This window comes from Mastigoproctus giganteus, chromosome 1, assembly GCF_048544385.1.
Source record: "Mastigoproctus giganteus isolate SK-2022 chromosome 1, ASM4854438v1, whole genome shotgun sequence".
Classification (NCBI taxonomy): domain Eukaryota; kingdom Metazoa; phylum Arthropoda; class Arachnida; order Uropygi; family Thelyphonidae; genus Mastigoproctus; species Mastigoproctus giganteus.
The window spans coordinates 237,027,346-237,041,978 of NC_143575.1; the positions used below are offsets into that span (position 1 = coordinate 237,027,346).

Consider the following 14,633-nt stretch of genomic DNA (forward strand, 5'->3'; position numbering starts at 1 on the left):
ATGCTATATCAATCAGACTGCTGATGTAATTAGCATATAATTACATCAGCAGATGTAATTATATATTGATTGTACATGCATTGTTTTTTTTTTTTTTTTTTTTTTTTTTGATTTGGTAGTTGTTGGCGCATCGGCTTCTGTGGCCATATTGCACCTCCCAAGGTTTTTTGCAGTACTTTGATCCAAGCCCGAGGCGGGAATCGAACCTGCGACCTTTGGGTTGCCGGGCAGGTACTTTACCCACTCGGCTAGCCTGGTCGGCACATGCATTGTAATGTAATTTCTCTCACCAATTTAAAGTCTATGAATTACAGCCAGTCCTTATTATATAATAAAGTAAAATAAAGTAAAGTACAATAAAGTATGGCGCCTCTGTAGCCAGGTGGGAAGGAGCAGCAGTGCATACCACGCACTTCTTGATTAGACCGGGGTTCGAGCCCGTCACCACCAAATACGGAGGATGCGAAAAGGTCAGGGAATGACCACCGCATATCTCGGAGCAATATGGCCTTAGTTGCTAATGCTCTTAAAAACCAAATAACAAACAATAACAAATGTAAACATGTAAGAACAGCAAATTATAAGATTTATTAACAAATGTCTGATGTTATATTTAATGACGACTTAAATTTATTGATGTTTACTGATATTTGATTAAATTTAATGAAGTAGACATAATATTAGAGGGGATGACAAGTAAAGTGGGTAGTTGTTTTGTTTTTTTTTCTGCTGTATAAGCTTGCTACCTTGCATTATTTGCCACTACTACTACTTCTGCTGTTAATAATAATTGTGGACAAATTTCTTTTAGTTTTACACGAAACACTAACTGACATTATAAGTTCTGTGAACATTAAGCAACTTCCAGGTTGTGGTATTTATTAACAGTGTTAGTATAGTAACATTCAGAAACTATATTTAAAACCAGCTGGTGGTAATTAATTGATTCTTTTGTCCTTGCTTAGCAGGTTGTGGGAATGACTTCCTCCATGCCTCCCTCCCTTCCTACAGTTGGCGCCTGTAGCTATCACAATGGAAGTGAGTTGCCTCTGACTTAATTTGGTCTCCCATCATGTGCACTGATGTTTCACTGTGTGTCACTTAAAATTTTGTGCCTAATGTGTTTTGGACCAGTGTGGAATTGACAGGCATAGTAAAGGATTCTGGGGAGAGCTTACAAGCTTAACTAGTATTCATAACAAACCAAACAAAAAATTTATATACATTTTAAAGAATTTTTCTAGCAGGGATAAGGAGGTGATTATAACCTTGTATAAAGCAATGGTCAGGCCACACCTTGAGTACTGTATACAGGTCTGGAGGCCTCATTTTAAGAAGGATGTAGAGCTGTTGGAACGGTACAGAGAAGGACAACAAGATTAGTGAATGGAACGAAGGGTTGCTCTTACGGAGAAAGGCTTAAGTTTTGCAGATTGCAGTGTCTGGAGACTAGGCGCCTGCGAGATGATCTGATTGAGGTGTATAAAGCCTTGAATGGTTTGAGTATGCTCATTGCGGATGGGATTCTTCCTCTTGCTCAGAATAATTGCCTGAGAGGGCATAAATTCAAATTGAGGAAAGACAGTTGGAGGATAGATGTGTGGAAGTTTGCCTTTAGCCAGCGGATGGTCTTGTTGGTGGAACAGACTTCCATCTTTTGTTGTGGAAGTTGATAGCCTAAATAAATTTAAGGCTGAGCTGGACAGGCATTTGGAATAAATGGGAGCTTTTTTTTTTTTTTTTTTTTTTGACTGATGCTGCATAAGCTTGCTTTCTTGCATCATATGCCTCTACTAAAGCTAAAGTATTAGTTTAACTTATATAGAATGGTAGAGTCAAATTTTGATACTTCCAAATATTGTGACAAATACTGTATTAAAAACTGTTCCAGAATAAAGGTTGAAAATTATATACAGTTGACTAATGCTTTGAAAAAACTACCTGATATACTGAAAATATAAGAAATTGGATGTGTTTAAATTTTTGGTTGTTACTCTATCACCTTGATAGAATCTTGGCTGTCATATCCTTCTGCCAGCCACACAGTTAATTTGTGTAATTTTTCATGCAGTAATTTCATCCTATCCCTCTTGTATATAATAATAGCTGCATTACAAGGAAAACAGATTTTTATGAAACTAAATCCTGAGTTGTCAAATAGATCTTTTTATATTGTTAATCTGTTTCTGAACTAGTTTGTTAGATATCTGATCTCAAGCTACTATTTTTTCTTTGCTCTTATTGTATGAGAATCTTCTTTTTTAGCCTTGTATAATATTTTATCTTTTTAAGATCACTTAAATGTTTTTCTCTGTGCACATCAGGGCATTTAAGGAAATATTTGACTTCTGAAATAATAAAGATAGGCTTTTAAACACTGATAAGAAGTCCATAGGTGCAGACTGATAATAAGAAAACCTCTTCAGCTCTTCTTTTTGTGACCGTTTCACTATTAACTTAGATTTAATGGAATTGGTCAATACTCTTGAAATGCATTTCCAGGCAAGTCACTGCAGTAGCTCTTGCAAATATAAAACCTGTTTTGCTGGCTACCTCTTTTTGTGTAATTTCTATAGTTATAAAAATTTCTTATACCTATTTTTGTGTAATTTCTGCAGTTATAAAAAATTCTTATACAGAATTATTATTATTCATTTATTTTATTTTTTTTTTTTTTTGCAGTTTCAGTTAAGCTCCTTTTTTCTTTATTTTAATACAATAAAATTTAAATATTGGTATTAATAGGTAATATTGCTGTGCAGTAATTTACAGTTAAGTTGAATAATATGGTTGCTAAACACACACTTAACTATAAACACTGTTTCTAACAGTGTTTATAGTTAAGTTGAGTAATATGGAGGTATAATCAATAACTTTACTAAATGATATACCATTAACAGCCTTTAATATAAGCTAACTATAATTTATATGCAGTACAGCTTCCATTATTATAAGTTGAGGGTTTGGTGACTGCCTTCGCTGTTTCTTTTAATATAATTAAATATGTCCTGCAGTCCTGTTTGTCCTCCTCACTTCACGTTTGTGTGATACTTCTTATTCCCATGATCATAAATATTTACAGAATGAAGGGGTTTTCAACAGTTAAATTGTGATATTGAAGATTTTTCTCTCTCTTTCTTTGTGTCTCTCTCTCTTTCTCATCCCTCCACACAAACACATGGATTTTAACTGGACATGATTTTGAGAATGCGATCTCTGTTTAAAATATATTTACAAAAACAATTCTTGTTTTTTTTAATCTGTCATGAATTATAAATTGCAATTTTTTTTGTGTACATCATGATTATACATGTAAACCTTTTGAGGGAATCTTAAGATTAATTATCAGGAACCAGGCTGTACTTGAAACATTAGTAGTGGGAAATGATACAAGAAAGCAAGCTTATATAGCAGGAGGGGGAAAAACCCTTCCTACATTATTTTTCCAAGTCCTCTAATAATTTAACTAAATTTATTCAAACTACCTACTTCCATAGTACCAGATGGAGGTTTGCTCCAACAATTAACTACCTGCTGACTGAAGGCAAATATCTTCACATCTGGATATCAGCATTCTTCTCTTTCTTCGTGGTTCCTCTTTCTACTTCTCTCTCTCTTTCTCTTAGGGTAACGCGGGAATTTTTTTTTTTTGGCTGGTGCAGCATAAGCCTCAGGCTTCCTTGCACCATACGGCTAATAATAATAATAATAAAAATGAAACTAGATTATACAATCACAAGTATAGATTATACACAAATCAGATTTGAGATTACATGTTCAAATGAATTTTTGCATGTTTAATACAAATTTTTTTCATTATTCTTGGCAAAATGCAATTTTAGGCATTGTTTCTATTCTTGGAAAACAGACATGCATGTGCTGCAGGTTTTTTTACATATAGTAGCCAAAGCTTCAGTTTTCGTGTTAAGCTCCCTTATACACCTTTCCAAATTCTTGATGTGTACCCATCTGTTCAAGTGGGGTGTAGCCAGTTCCATTGCTAAGAGCTGAAATGAATTCTCAGTGGGCTGTTTTTAAAACAGATATAAAAACAAAATTCTTATATTTACTAAGTAAAATAAAGCTTATCCATATTTTACATAATGGTCAATAGCAAGCTGTTTTTGTACTGCAAATTGTGCAATCTGTGAGACTGGCAAGTATTCGTAATTTAAAGTGTGTAATTAATTTTTTTTTTTTTTTTTAGCCAGCAATCCATTGATTACTGGAACAAATTTCCTCTGCAGGTAGTCGAGACTGACAGCTTGAAGAAATTCAAAGGTCAACTAGATAGTTACCTTCATGAGGAGGGAAATGCATAATATGTAGTTTCTTACAGTTTTTTTTTTTTTTGCCTGTGCATCAAAAGCCTGTTGCTTCCTTATACCATTTGGCTAATACCAATGAGAAGTTTCATAAGCTTTCTTACTTATCAAAGCATGATCTAGAAGACACCATGGTTTATGCAATATAATGATGAAAAATCAAAAACCTAACATGAAAACTTTTGGTAATGTATACAACTCTGCAAGCATGTATAGGATGTTACCACAGTACAAAAATGATTAAATGCAAGACCAGTTGTGCTTTGTCAGTGAATATAAATAAGAATTTGTGTAGATAAGAGTGGAATAAGAATAAAACAAGAAGTAATAAATAATTAAGTATGCAAAGTTTGATTGTTCGATGGATGATCTTAATTCTTGAAAACATAGCTGTAGAGCTAAAAGAATGGAGCAGAACTTGCAACATCTTTTGAGCATATGCACACCAACTTTTAACTTATGTACTAGTTCAGTAGAAAGCTGCTTTAAGAACACTTGTAGACACTTGCTTTTCTTACCTGTTTTGCATGTACTGAAAATCATTAAATTTGAACAACATTCAAACATTAAATTTTGTTGCAAACTTGGAAAGTCAACTATGGAAACACATGAAATGCTTATTGCAAGTACAGATGATGCATAATGAAAAACAATTTGAGTAGTTTTGAAAGTTTTGTGAGGGAAATTTTTCACCTTGAAGATGAAGGAAGAATCAGTTTCCTTCAATGTTCCAAAATGATCAAAACAACAATGAAGTCCACACCATCATTCATCCATATTGGCAACCAACCATTCAAGAAACATTACTGAGGAGACTTCTCCTTCATTTGATTTGAACATTTTGATTGAGGATCTGGGCATGAGCTGAGTGAGTTTTATTTCAGGATGAAAAACAGCATCAAGTTCCCATTTCATGTGAGTTTTTAACATTTTTAAATTCTTATTCATGCATTAAGAATTTGCAGATAAAGGAACCACTGGGTGACAGTGATCACAATGTACTGATGTGGGAATTATTTAAAGAAGTAACTACCATCAAGGCTGAAGGGAAGGGCTATTGCTTTCATAAAGGTGACTACAGGGGTCTCAGACAGTTTTTAAATTCTGTACAGTGGGATCAACTGATGATGTTACCAGCGTTGAATTCTAAATGGGAAGCCTTCAGGGACTTAATTTTGGAGGCTACTGGGCTTTTCATTCCAACTGAGAAATACTGTTTAAGGTTTAGGCCTAAATGGATGTCAGATGAACTAATGAGGCTCGTGGCAGAGAAGAAAAATGTATGGGTGCATATAAAGTATCAGGTGATACAGAAGCCTATGGCAGATATAAACTAGTCTGTAATCAAGTCACAAAGGAGGTTAGGCAGGTGAAGGAAGATTATGAGAAATCCTTGGCAAAGGATGCAAAGAGTTCTTTATGTATGTAAACTCTAGAAGGAAAGGGATGAATCAGATTGGACCACTTAACATAGATGGGTTGACTATTGATGATACAAAAGTTGGCAGGGTTGTTAATGACAGTATGCTACTCCAACTGGATCTAGATAAGTTGGGCAAATGGGATGAGAAGTGGCAACTGAAGTTTAACATTGACAAATTCAAAGTACTGCATATGGGTAGCAGTAACTCAAGAGAAATGTACCAACTGTGTCGTACTTCACTCAGGGAAGTGGAAAGTGAAAAAGATCTGGGGGTAATTGTGCAGTCGAATGTGAAGTACGCTAAGCAGTGCAGATGGGCTGGCAGGGCAGGTCATGGAGTCTTGTCAATGATATATAGGAATTTTGCTAGCAGAGATAGAGAGGTGATTATCCCGTTATACAAGGCAATAGTCAGGCTGCCCCTAGAGTACTGTGTACAGGTCTGAAGGCCTCATTTTAGGAAGGATGTAGAGTTGCTAGAATGAGTAAAAAGAAGGGCAACAAGATTAGTGTGGGGACCAAAGGGGTGCTCCTACCAAGAAAGGCTTAAGTTCTGCAAATTGCAGTGCCTAGAGAGTAGGCATCTGGAGAGTAGGTGTATAAGGCCCTGAATGGGTTGAGCAAGCTGAATTCTGATGGGATTCTTTCCCTTGTTCAGTTTAAGAACCTGAGGGGGGCACAGATTCAAATTGAGGAAAGACAGTTGTAGAATAGATGTGCAATGCAAAAATTTGCCTTTAGCTAGTGGGTAGTTGATTGGTGGAACAGGCTTCCATCTTTTGTGGAAGTTGATAGCCTAAACAAATTTAAGGCTGAGCTGGACAGGCATTTGGAACGATTTTTTTTGGCTGATGCTGCATAAGCTTGCTTTCATGCATCGTATGCCTCTACCAATTCTAATGCTAAAAATTAGAATAAGTTTAGTGTTATCAGTATTTGTTCTGTGAGGTGTCAGTGTTAATGCAGTTCAGGACACGTGTCTTACATCAATTGCAGTCTAGCACTTTTTGACTGACAGAAACATTCCCATCATGCTGTACTTACCTTATTTGACTAATCTGGCACTGTGCAACATTTGGCTATTCCCAAAATTAAAACAAGGCATGAAATGATAAGTCATTTCAAAAATTCCAATCAAATATGACGGAACAGACTACCTCAAAGATGCACGGTGTAGTTTTGATCGGTGGCAGTCACAATAAAATGTGTGAGATTTCCTAAAGAGATATATATTGAAGAATACGAACATAAATATTTATCATTAAATAAAAGTTTTTTTAACTTTCGATCAAACCTTATATTTGCACCTAAGCTGACTTCCTAGAAGTTCACCTTCTATTTCACTCACATGATACAGTATAGTTATGCTGTAGTCCCAGATAACCAAGTGATTTTATTTATGCATTATATAGAGTGCTCTTCCCAAGTGATATAGTTTTATTTCTTTTCTAGTGCTATTTTCTCTTTTGTTTACTTCAAGTGGTTTTATACTTTTAAGGTAAAGTAAGAACCCAGAAAGGAAATCCAGCTTTCTTTCCTTAGTGTGTGTATATATATATATTAATTTTACTAACCAACTTTACTAATTTAAATAACTGCTTTGTTACTGGTGGCACTGCTCCTGTATCCATGTGGCAAGACTGGAAACCTGGGAGGGAAAAAAAATCACTCTCCCAGTGGTGAAAGGAGCATTCTGGTCAACAACGGACATACCACTTATGGATCTTTTGATTCAGATCCATTGAACAGAGATGAAATTAAATTCTCGTAATACAAAGAGGCAGAAAAAAAAGGAAATAAAAGTGCCCTGCTTTCCCCCTCCCTTCCTCTTCATCTAATACTGTACTCTTTGACTTTGATAGTATAAACCAGAGCTATGATGCTCACTATGATACGTAGAACACTTTCGTACGATAATCTCCAGAAATTAAAATGATAAAACATTAACACAAAAAGACTACAGTAAAAAATAAATTGAAAACAATTAAAGTCAGCTCAACACAATTAAAAATTAATCTAAAAAAAAGATTTTCCTTCCTGAAGCTGACAATCCTTTTTGACCATATGTTGTGATCACAGGAATGAAAATTATTGAGTATGTGTGAGCATGAATCTTAAATAGAGATTATTAGTCTTTGAGCATGCACTTAAAATACCATGAATCAGAGATTAGATATGGCTGGTGAACGTTAATAGAATTCTCATCTAATTTAATTTTGACGGTTTCTGCAATTAATACTCTTATATAATTACATTGGACACTAAGTATTTTGTCCTCATTGAATAAAAATGTATGTTTTTCATTAACGGCATGAAAGGCTAATTCTGACACTGCTGAACAAGAAGCACAAACTGAGGATGCATGCTGTTTAACCAGAAAATTCAGAGGAAACAACATAGATCCTTGGTAAGACAAGTTACAATCACCACAAGGAATGTTAACAACATTTACCAGGTCATTTATTTGTGTTGTGAATGAGGGAAAAACTGAGTGACTGTTAAGTATAGTGCAACAATATTATTTGTTCTGGTTTTCAATTTTTTTAATTGAGACATAGTAATGTAGTAATTTTTTTGATACGGGGTTAACTTTTTTTATACTGATTGACCAAATTGGTAACAAGTGCCAGGTCTATTTCAAGGTAAGTGGAGGTATCTGATATAACTGAATCTAACTTATTTATATAATCAGTTTTATCAAGTATTACAACTGTATCTCCTTTATTTGCTATCTGAATAATAACCTTTCGAGACAAAGTATACAAACAAAATTTTGGTTTACCAAAAGTTCACATAAAGCTGGACTTTCATGTCTATTCACTTAGGAAGTCACGCTTCTTTTATGTTATTCACCAATTAGTTAACTTGTTGAATAAATAAATCTTTTTGTGGAACATAACGTAGTCAATTATGAACTGTTTTTTAGGGAGCTTGCGAGGTGGTAAATTATAATGTAATCCTTTGGATAAAAGGATTACATTATTTTACCCGGAACAGAAGTTACACTTTACACTAACTGGTTTGTAATTACTCGTGTCACCCTTCGATCCCCCTTTGTGAATTGGGGATACATTTGCACATCTCCAGTCCATGGGAAACTCCCCTGAGTCCAAGGATGCTCTCATAATTATGGCTAAGGGTTTGCTTGCTTCCTTTAATATAACTGGATAGATCCCATCCACCCCAGGTGCCTTTCTTATGTTTAACTTCAACAATTTCTCCTTCTGGCATTTTCAATCCTTAATAACTCCTCATGTGTGAATGTAGATGCAAAATACTCATTCAGTTCGTTTGCTATCTGAGCAGGATCATCAACAGTCGAACCATCGATAAAAAGTGTACCAATCAGATTCATTCCCTTCCTTTTAGAGTTTATATAAGTAAAGAAATCCTTCCTGTTTTTCTTAGCATCCTTTGCCAAAGATTTCACGTGATCTGCCTTCGCCTGCCTAACCTCCTTTGTGACTTGATTACAGACTAGCTTATATCTGTCATAGGCTTCTGTGGCGCCTGATAATTTATATGCATCCCATGCATTTTTCTTCTCTACCACAAGTCTCATTAGTTCATTTGACAACCATTTAGGCCTAAACCTTGAACAATGTTTCTTAATAGGTATGAAACGTTTAGTAGTGTCCACGATTAATTCCTTGAATTCATCCCACTTAGAATTTGCTGTTGGTAACATCATCAGTTGATCCTTTCTTTTACCACTGATGGTAATTATCTTTAAGTAAATCCCAACATCAGTACATATCACTGCCACCTAGTGGTTCCTTTATCTGCAAATTCTTAATACAAGAATGATCACTACTGATAACCAGATCAAGAGTATTACCCTCTCTGGTTGCCTCTCAACCATGCTGCTGGAGAAAAGAATCATCCAATGAATCCACAAAAGTCTTACTAGTGTGCGAGTGACCAATCCACAAGTTTCAGTCAATATCTGGGAAATTATTATTATTATTATTAGCTACATAGTGCAAGGAAGCCTGAGGCTTATGCTGCACTAGCAAAAAAAAAAAAAATTCCTGAGCCACCCTGAGAGAGAGAGAGAGAGAGAGAGAGAGAGAGAGAGAGAGAGAGAGAGAGAGAGAGAGAGAGAGAGAGAGAGAAGGGAATCACCAAGAAGAGAAGAATGATGATATCCAGCTCAGGACCCTGGGTGTGTGCCATGCCCATACTCACCAGATGTGAGCCCCTGGGGTGTTAAAATCCCCAATTATAAGACATTCTGATTACTAGCCGACTCTATTTCTCTGTACAATTGTTCATTGTACTCATAAGCCTATAACACACTCCTACTCTTATTTTTGCTTTTGCAGTGCTTATGTCACACCAAACTGACTCAACAGTGCCCTGCCCTGTCCATTTATACCAACTGGATGCACTTCTTTTGATTTTGTTTTTCTTAATTAACAGCATTACCACTCCTTCCTTTCTGTACACATTGTATTCCCCAAATTCCAATTCTGCATTCCTAATATCTGTGTGACACCACATCTCTGATATCCCAACAATATCTGCCTTTAATGTCTTGACCAACACTATTTATTTACTGTACTTCTAGCATTGGTATACATGCAAGTATACATGCACCTATTCTTATTCTTAGTTACCCTAACACATCCCATATACCCACCTATTTCACGATGACTGCCATCAGTCCCTGAAACCCTCAGGGCCACTGCTTATTCTAATAGAAGTAATGCAAGAATCGCCTTCACCTGTGCCTGCGGCTACTTTTAACCTTTTATTCTGTGAATCCCCCAAACTAGCAGTTTTCTGACCCACCTAACACTGCCTCGATAGCATCAGCAAATATTCTTACCACCTTTCTATTTAAGTGTATCCCATCCCTTGTAAAAGCAGTCTCTCCTGTTAACAAGCACAGACCACGCTGAAAAAAATTCAACCCCTTGAGCCTTGTACATTCCCTCCAGGACCGAATTGATTGACAAGGCTCTCATCATGTACTCCCTTCTATCGTGTCTGGGCTGAATTGCAGACATTTTCAAATTCAACCCTAATTCACAGCTTTTTTTCAACATTGACCTGTACTTGTTAAGTAATTCCGCCGGTCTCCTACTCTTAATCTCATTAGTGCTAACATGTACAACAATATAACCCTTTTTGCCCTTAAAAGATAATATATGCTTCACAACGTCATCAACTTTTGTCCCTGGCAGATATACCCTGGTCCTATTCCATCTATCCTTTTTACACAATATATTCGCTGTCTCCCTGACAATAGAGTCACCAGCAATATCTAGTTCCTTTGGGACCAGAGCATTCTGTCTTGGAGATTGCCACTGTGTTGCCTGATGCCCAGGAATTGAGCTCTGGAATTGAGTTGGGCAGCTGAGAACTTGACGGGCCCCCTCATATTAATTTCTTTGAGGGCATCTACCCTACACCTCAAGCTTTCATAGACACCCATTAGAACGCTGAGTTGGCACCTAATTTCTAGATACTCTCTGCACCTGGCACATACAAAGACGTACTCCTTGGCTAGATCATGTTCTGTTCCAGAAAGTTTGGCAAACATTTCACAAGTTGCACATTTCAGTTCTCCACCTGAGTCACAGCACTCCTGCCACTTTGTGCCCGTTGCTTTGCTGCTCTAGTCCGGGGCATGATATTTTAAATTAATGAAATCAATAAATTTAATTAATTAATTGTCAATACTACACTATGTAATAAAATCCTAAATGCAGTGATGTGTATTAAGCTATTAGAGCTACCTAGTTACCACAATTAAAAATTTGAATTCTCTACCACTCTCTATACAAAAACAATGGCTGCAAGATTTGAACAAAACAACGGTTTTATGTATATTAAGTAGTAAGCTACAAAAACCCTTATCTAAATTAAAAATAAAAATAACCAGCATAACTAGAACTATAAGGCTACTTATAAAGTATGATATAAAATAACAATTAAGTAAATAAAACAGCAAACAGTTATCGCTTTTTCGGAGCCTGTAATTCACAGATGTAATTTTTAAAGAGAGTCAGCGCCCTCTCTTTAAATGTTGGAATGTTGCATGTTGGGCAAGGGGGCGTTTGAGAACTAGCGGAAGCATTCTGATTGTGCGTTAGCACGTTATGCGATTGGGGGGGGCGGGGTCATCAACAAACTCACATCTCCTTGGTCCAAAGCTCAAGACAATGTGTTTGAACTCGTAAAAACCTGTCCTGATACCCTTGATAATGTATTCAATTTGTTAATGTGTCTGCTTTTTTAATTTTTGTGACTTGTGCCTTCACATCACAAATCTGTGGCTTCAATTGTTTTGGTGTAAATAACTTTTTAATTTGTTGCAAAGTTTCCTAACCTAGGAAAGGTATTTTTGTTTATTAGAATACTGAGATTTTAAGGCAAGTTTAACTATATTGCATGATGTGGCAAGTGCTAGTTGCTTTATGCCGGAAATTTTATGATTTAAATTTACCCTGGCAAACTTCGGAACTTGTTTTGAAGGCAATATTTAGGAAAGAAATATGGTAACTTTGGGCTAAGTATCTTAGTGTTAATCTAATGTAATTTTGCACCAAGCTGCTGTTCAAAAAATCCTCCATAATTGTGTATATCGATACGTTATGCCCGGACAGGAAGGAAGTGAATGAAATAGTCAACAAGAGTTTAAAATATGAATTTCATAATATAAACCAGAGCTGCTCAATACGTTCTACTCTGATTTCAGTTTCTAAAAGAGTAAGAGAAGTTTACCACAATATGATATGTAGAACACTTCCGTACGATATTCTCCAGAAATTAAAATGAATAAAACATTAACTCAAAATGATTACAGTAAAAAACTTAATCGAAAACAATTAAAAAAATCAATTGAGCACAATTAAATATTAATTTTAAAAAGTTTAACATAAATTTTAAAAAATGATTTTCCTTCCCGAGCTGACAACACTTTTTGACCATATGTCGTGATCACAGGAATGAAAATTACCGAGTATGTGCGAGCATGAATCTTAAATATAGATTATTAGTCTTCACTCATGCTTGTAAAAGACCACGAATTAGAGATTAGATATGGCCGGCGAACATTAATAGAATTCTTATGTAATTTAATTTCGACAGTTTCTGCAGTTAATGGTCTTGTATAATTACATTGGACACTAAATATTTTGGCCTTATTGAATAAAAAAACACATTTTTATTCAATGAGGCCAAAATACTTAGCATCCAACATAATTATACAAGACAATTAATTGTAGAAACCATTGAAATTAAATTACATTAGAATTCTATTAATGTTCACTGGCCATATCTAATCTCTGATTCGTGGTCTCTTACACGCAAGCCCGCAGAATAATAATCTCTATTTAAGATTCATGCTCCCACATACTCGGTAATTTTCATTTCTGTGATCACGACATACAGTCAAAGTGTTGTCAGCTTCAGGAAGGAAAATTGTTTTTTAAAATTTATTTTTAATTATTTTTTAGTTGTGTTGAATTGATTTTTTAATTGTTTTCAATTTATTTTTTTACCGTAATCATTTTGCATTAATGTTTCATTCGTTTTAATTGCTAGAGAGAGAGAGAGAGAGAGAGAGTGCAAGCAAACAAGAAACGACCAAGAATATGAAACTTGTTGCTGTGACTGAATGCCAGTAAATCTCACTGCTGCCAATACAATCTTTGGAACTTCATTTTGAAGGTATTCAGAATTTAATTTGAATTGGACAAATAAAATTTTACATTTTAAACTGGCATTTTAGCACTGGGGATTGACTCACTCCCCAGTGAAAAAAACCTAATATAAAATGCACTAAAATATTAAATTGTTTCAGGATTTCAATTAATCAATTTCAATTGAAAAGCTATTAATAATATGGATGGAAAATCAGATTCAGAAGCGAGTGCCCCTGAGTCTAATGGCCATTCAAGCAAAAGCAAGAAGTATTTATGAAGACATTAAGGATAAGTATGGCAAACCCCAAGCCAAATTTGTGGCAAGCAATGGCTGGTTTAAAGTTTCAAGCATTGCACTGGTTTCCAAAACAATAATCAAAGTGAATGGGTTCTGTTTTTTACAGTCATAATTACATAAAATATGTGATTGTGCATTTTTGCTGTTTTCAAGTGAATTAATAGTTTTTGCTACAATTTAAAGATAGGAAATTAAAGAAAACACTTACATTTATGTATACAGTATTGAGAGTTTCAATTTTGTAAACTGAGTAGAAATTATGGAAATTATTAGTTTTTTTCAGGAGGGCAATTTTCAAGTTAGGGTTAAAAATTAAGGCTTAATGGGCAAGGCAACAACTGTGTTAAAGTATGCGATGAAGTTGCCAGTGCCAATTTTGCAGCTGCAGAGAAATTTTGTGATGTTTTGGAAAAAAAAACCTCTAAATCTCCAAAGCCATCAACCATCAATCATGGCATCTTGAATTCATAATTGTACTCTCTAAGGGCTACAAGCATATTAACAGTTGTCTGAAACATGGTTCTTGGATAGGAAGTGACCAGCTATCAATGGATGGATGTCTGGATATTATACCATCAATCATGGCATCTTGAATTCACAATTGTACTCTCTAAGGGCCCAAGCATATTAACAGTTGTCTGAAACATAGTTCTTGGATAGGAAGTGACCAACTATCAATGGATGGATGTCTGGATATTATAGAGCAGTGTATACTATACACACACACACACACATAGATATATGTATACACACATCTAGGTGTACAGATATATACAGGCAGTTCCTGCTTTACAAGTTCCCGGGTTTAGAAAATTTTTTTTTTCTTTTTCCAAGTATCAACAAAATCAAAAATATGAACATTAATTGCAATAAATAAATCTAAACATTCATAAATAAGGCATTTCATACCACAAATATAGCATCTCCCTGAT

At 35.2% G+C, this 14,633-nt stretch overlaps 1 protein-coding gene across 3 annotated transcripts in view; it reads left to right on the forward strand.

The window, feature by feature from the left end:
• LOC150091666 (terminal uridylyltransferase 4-like) overlaps positions 1 to 14,633 on the forward strand; it is a 604,054-nt gene that overhangs the window by 556,143 nt on the left and 33,278 nt on the right. The gene's annotated exons all lie outside the window — the stretch shown is intronic.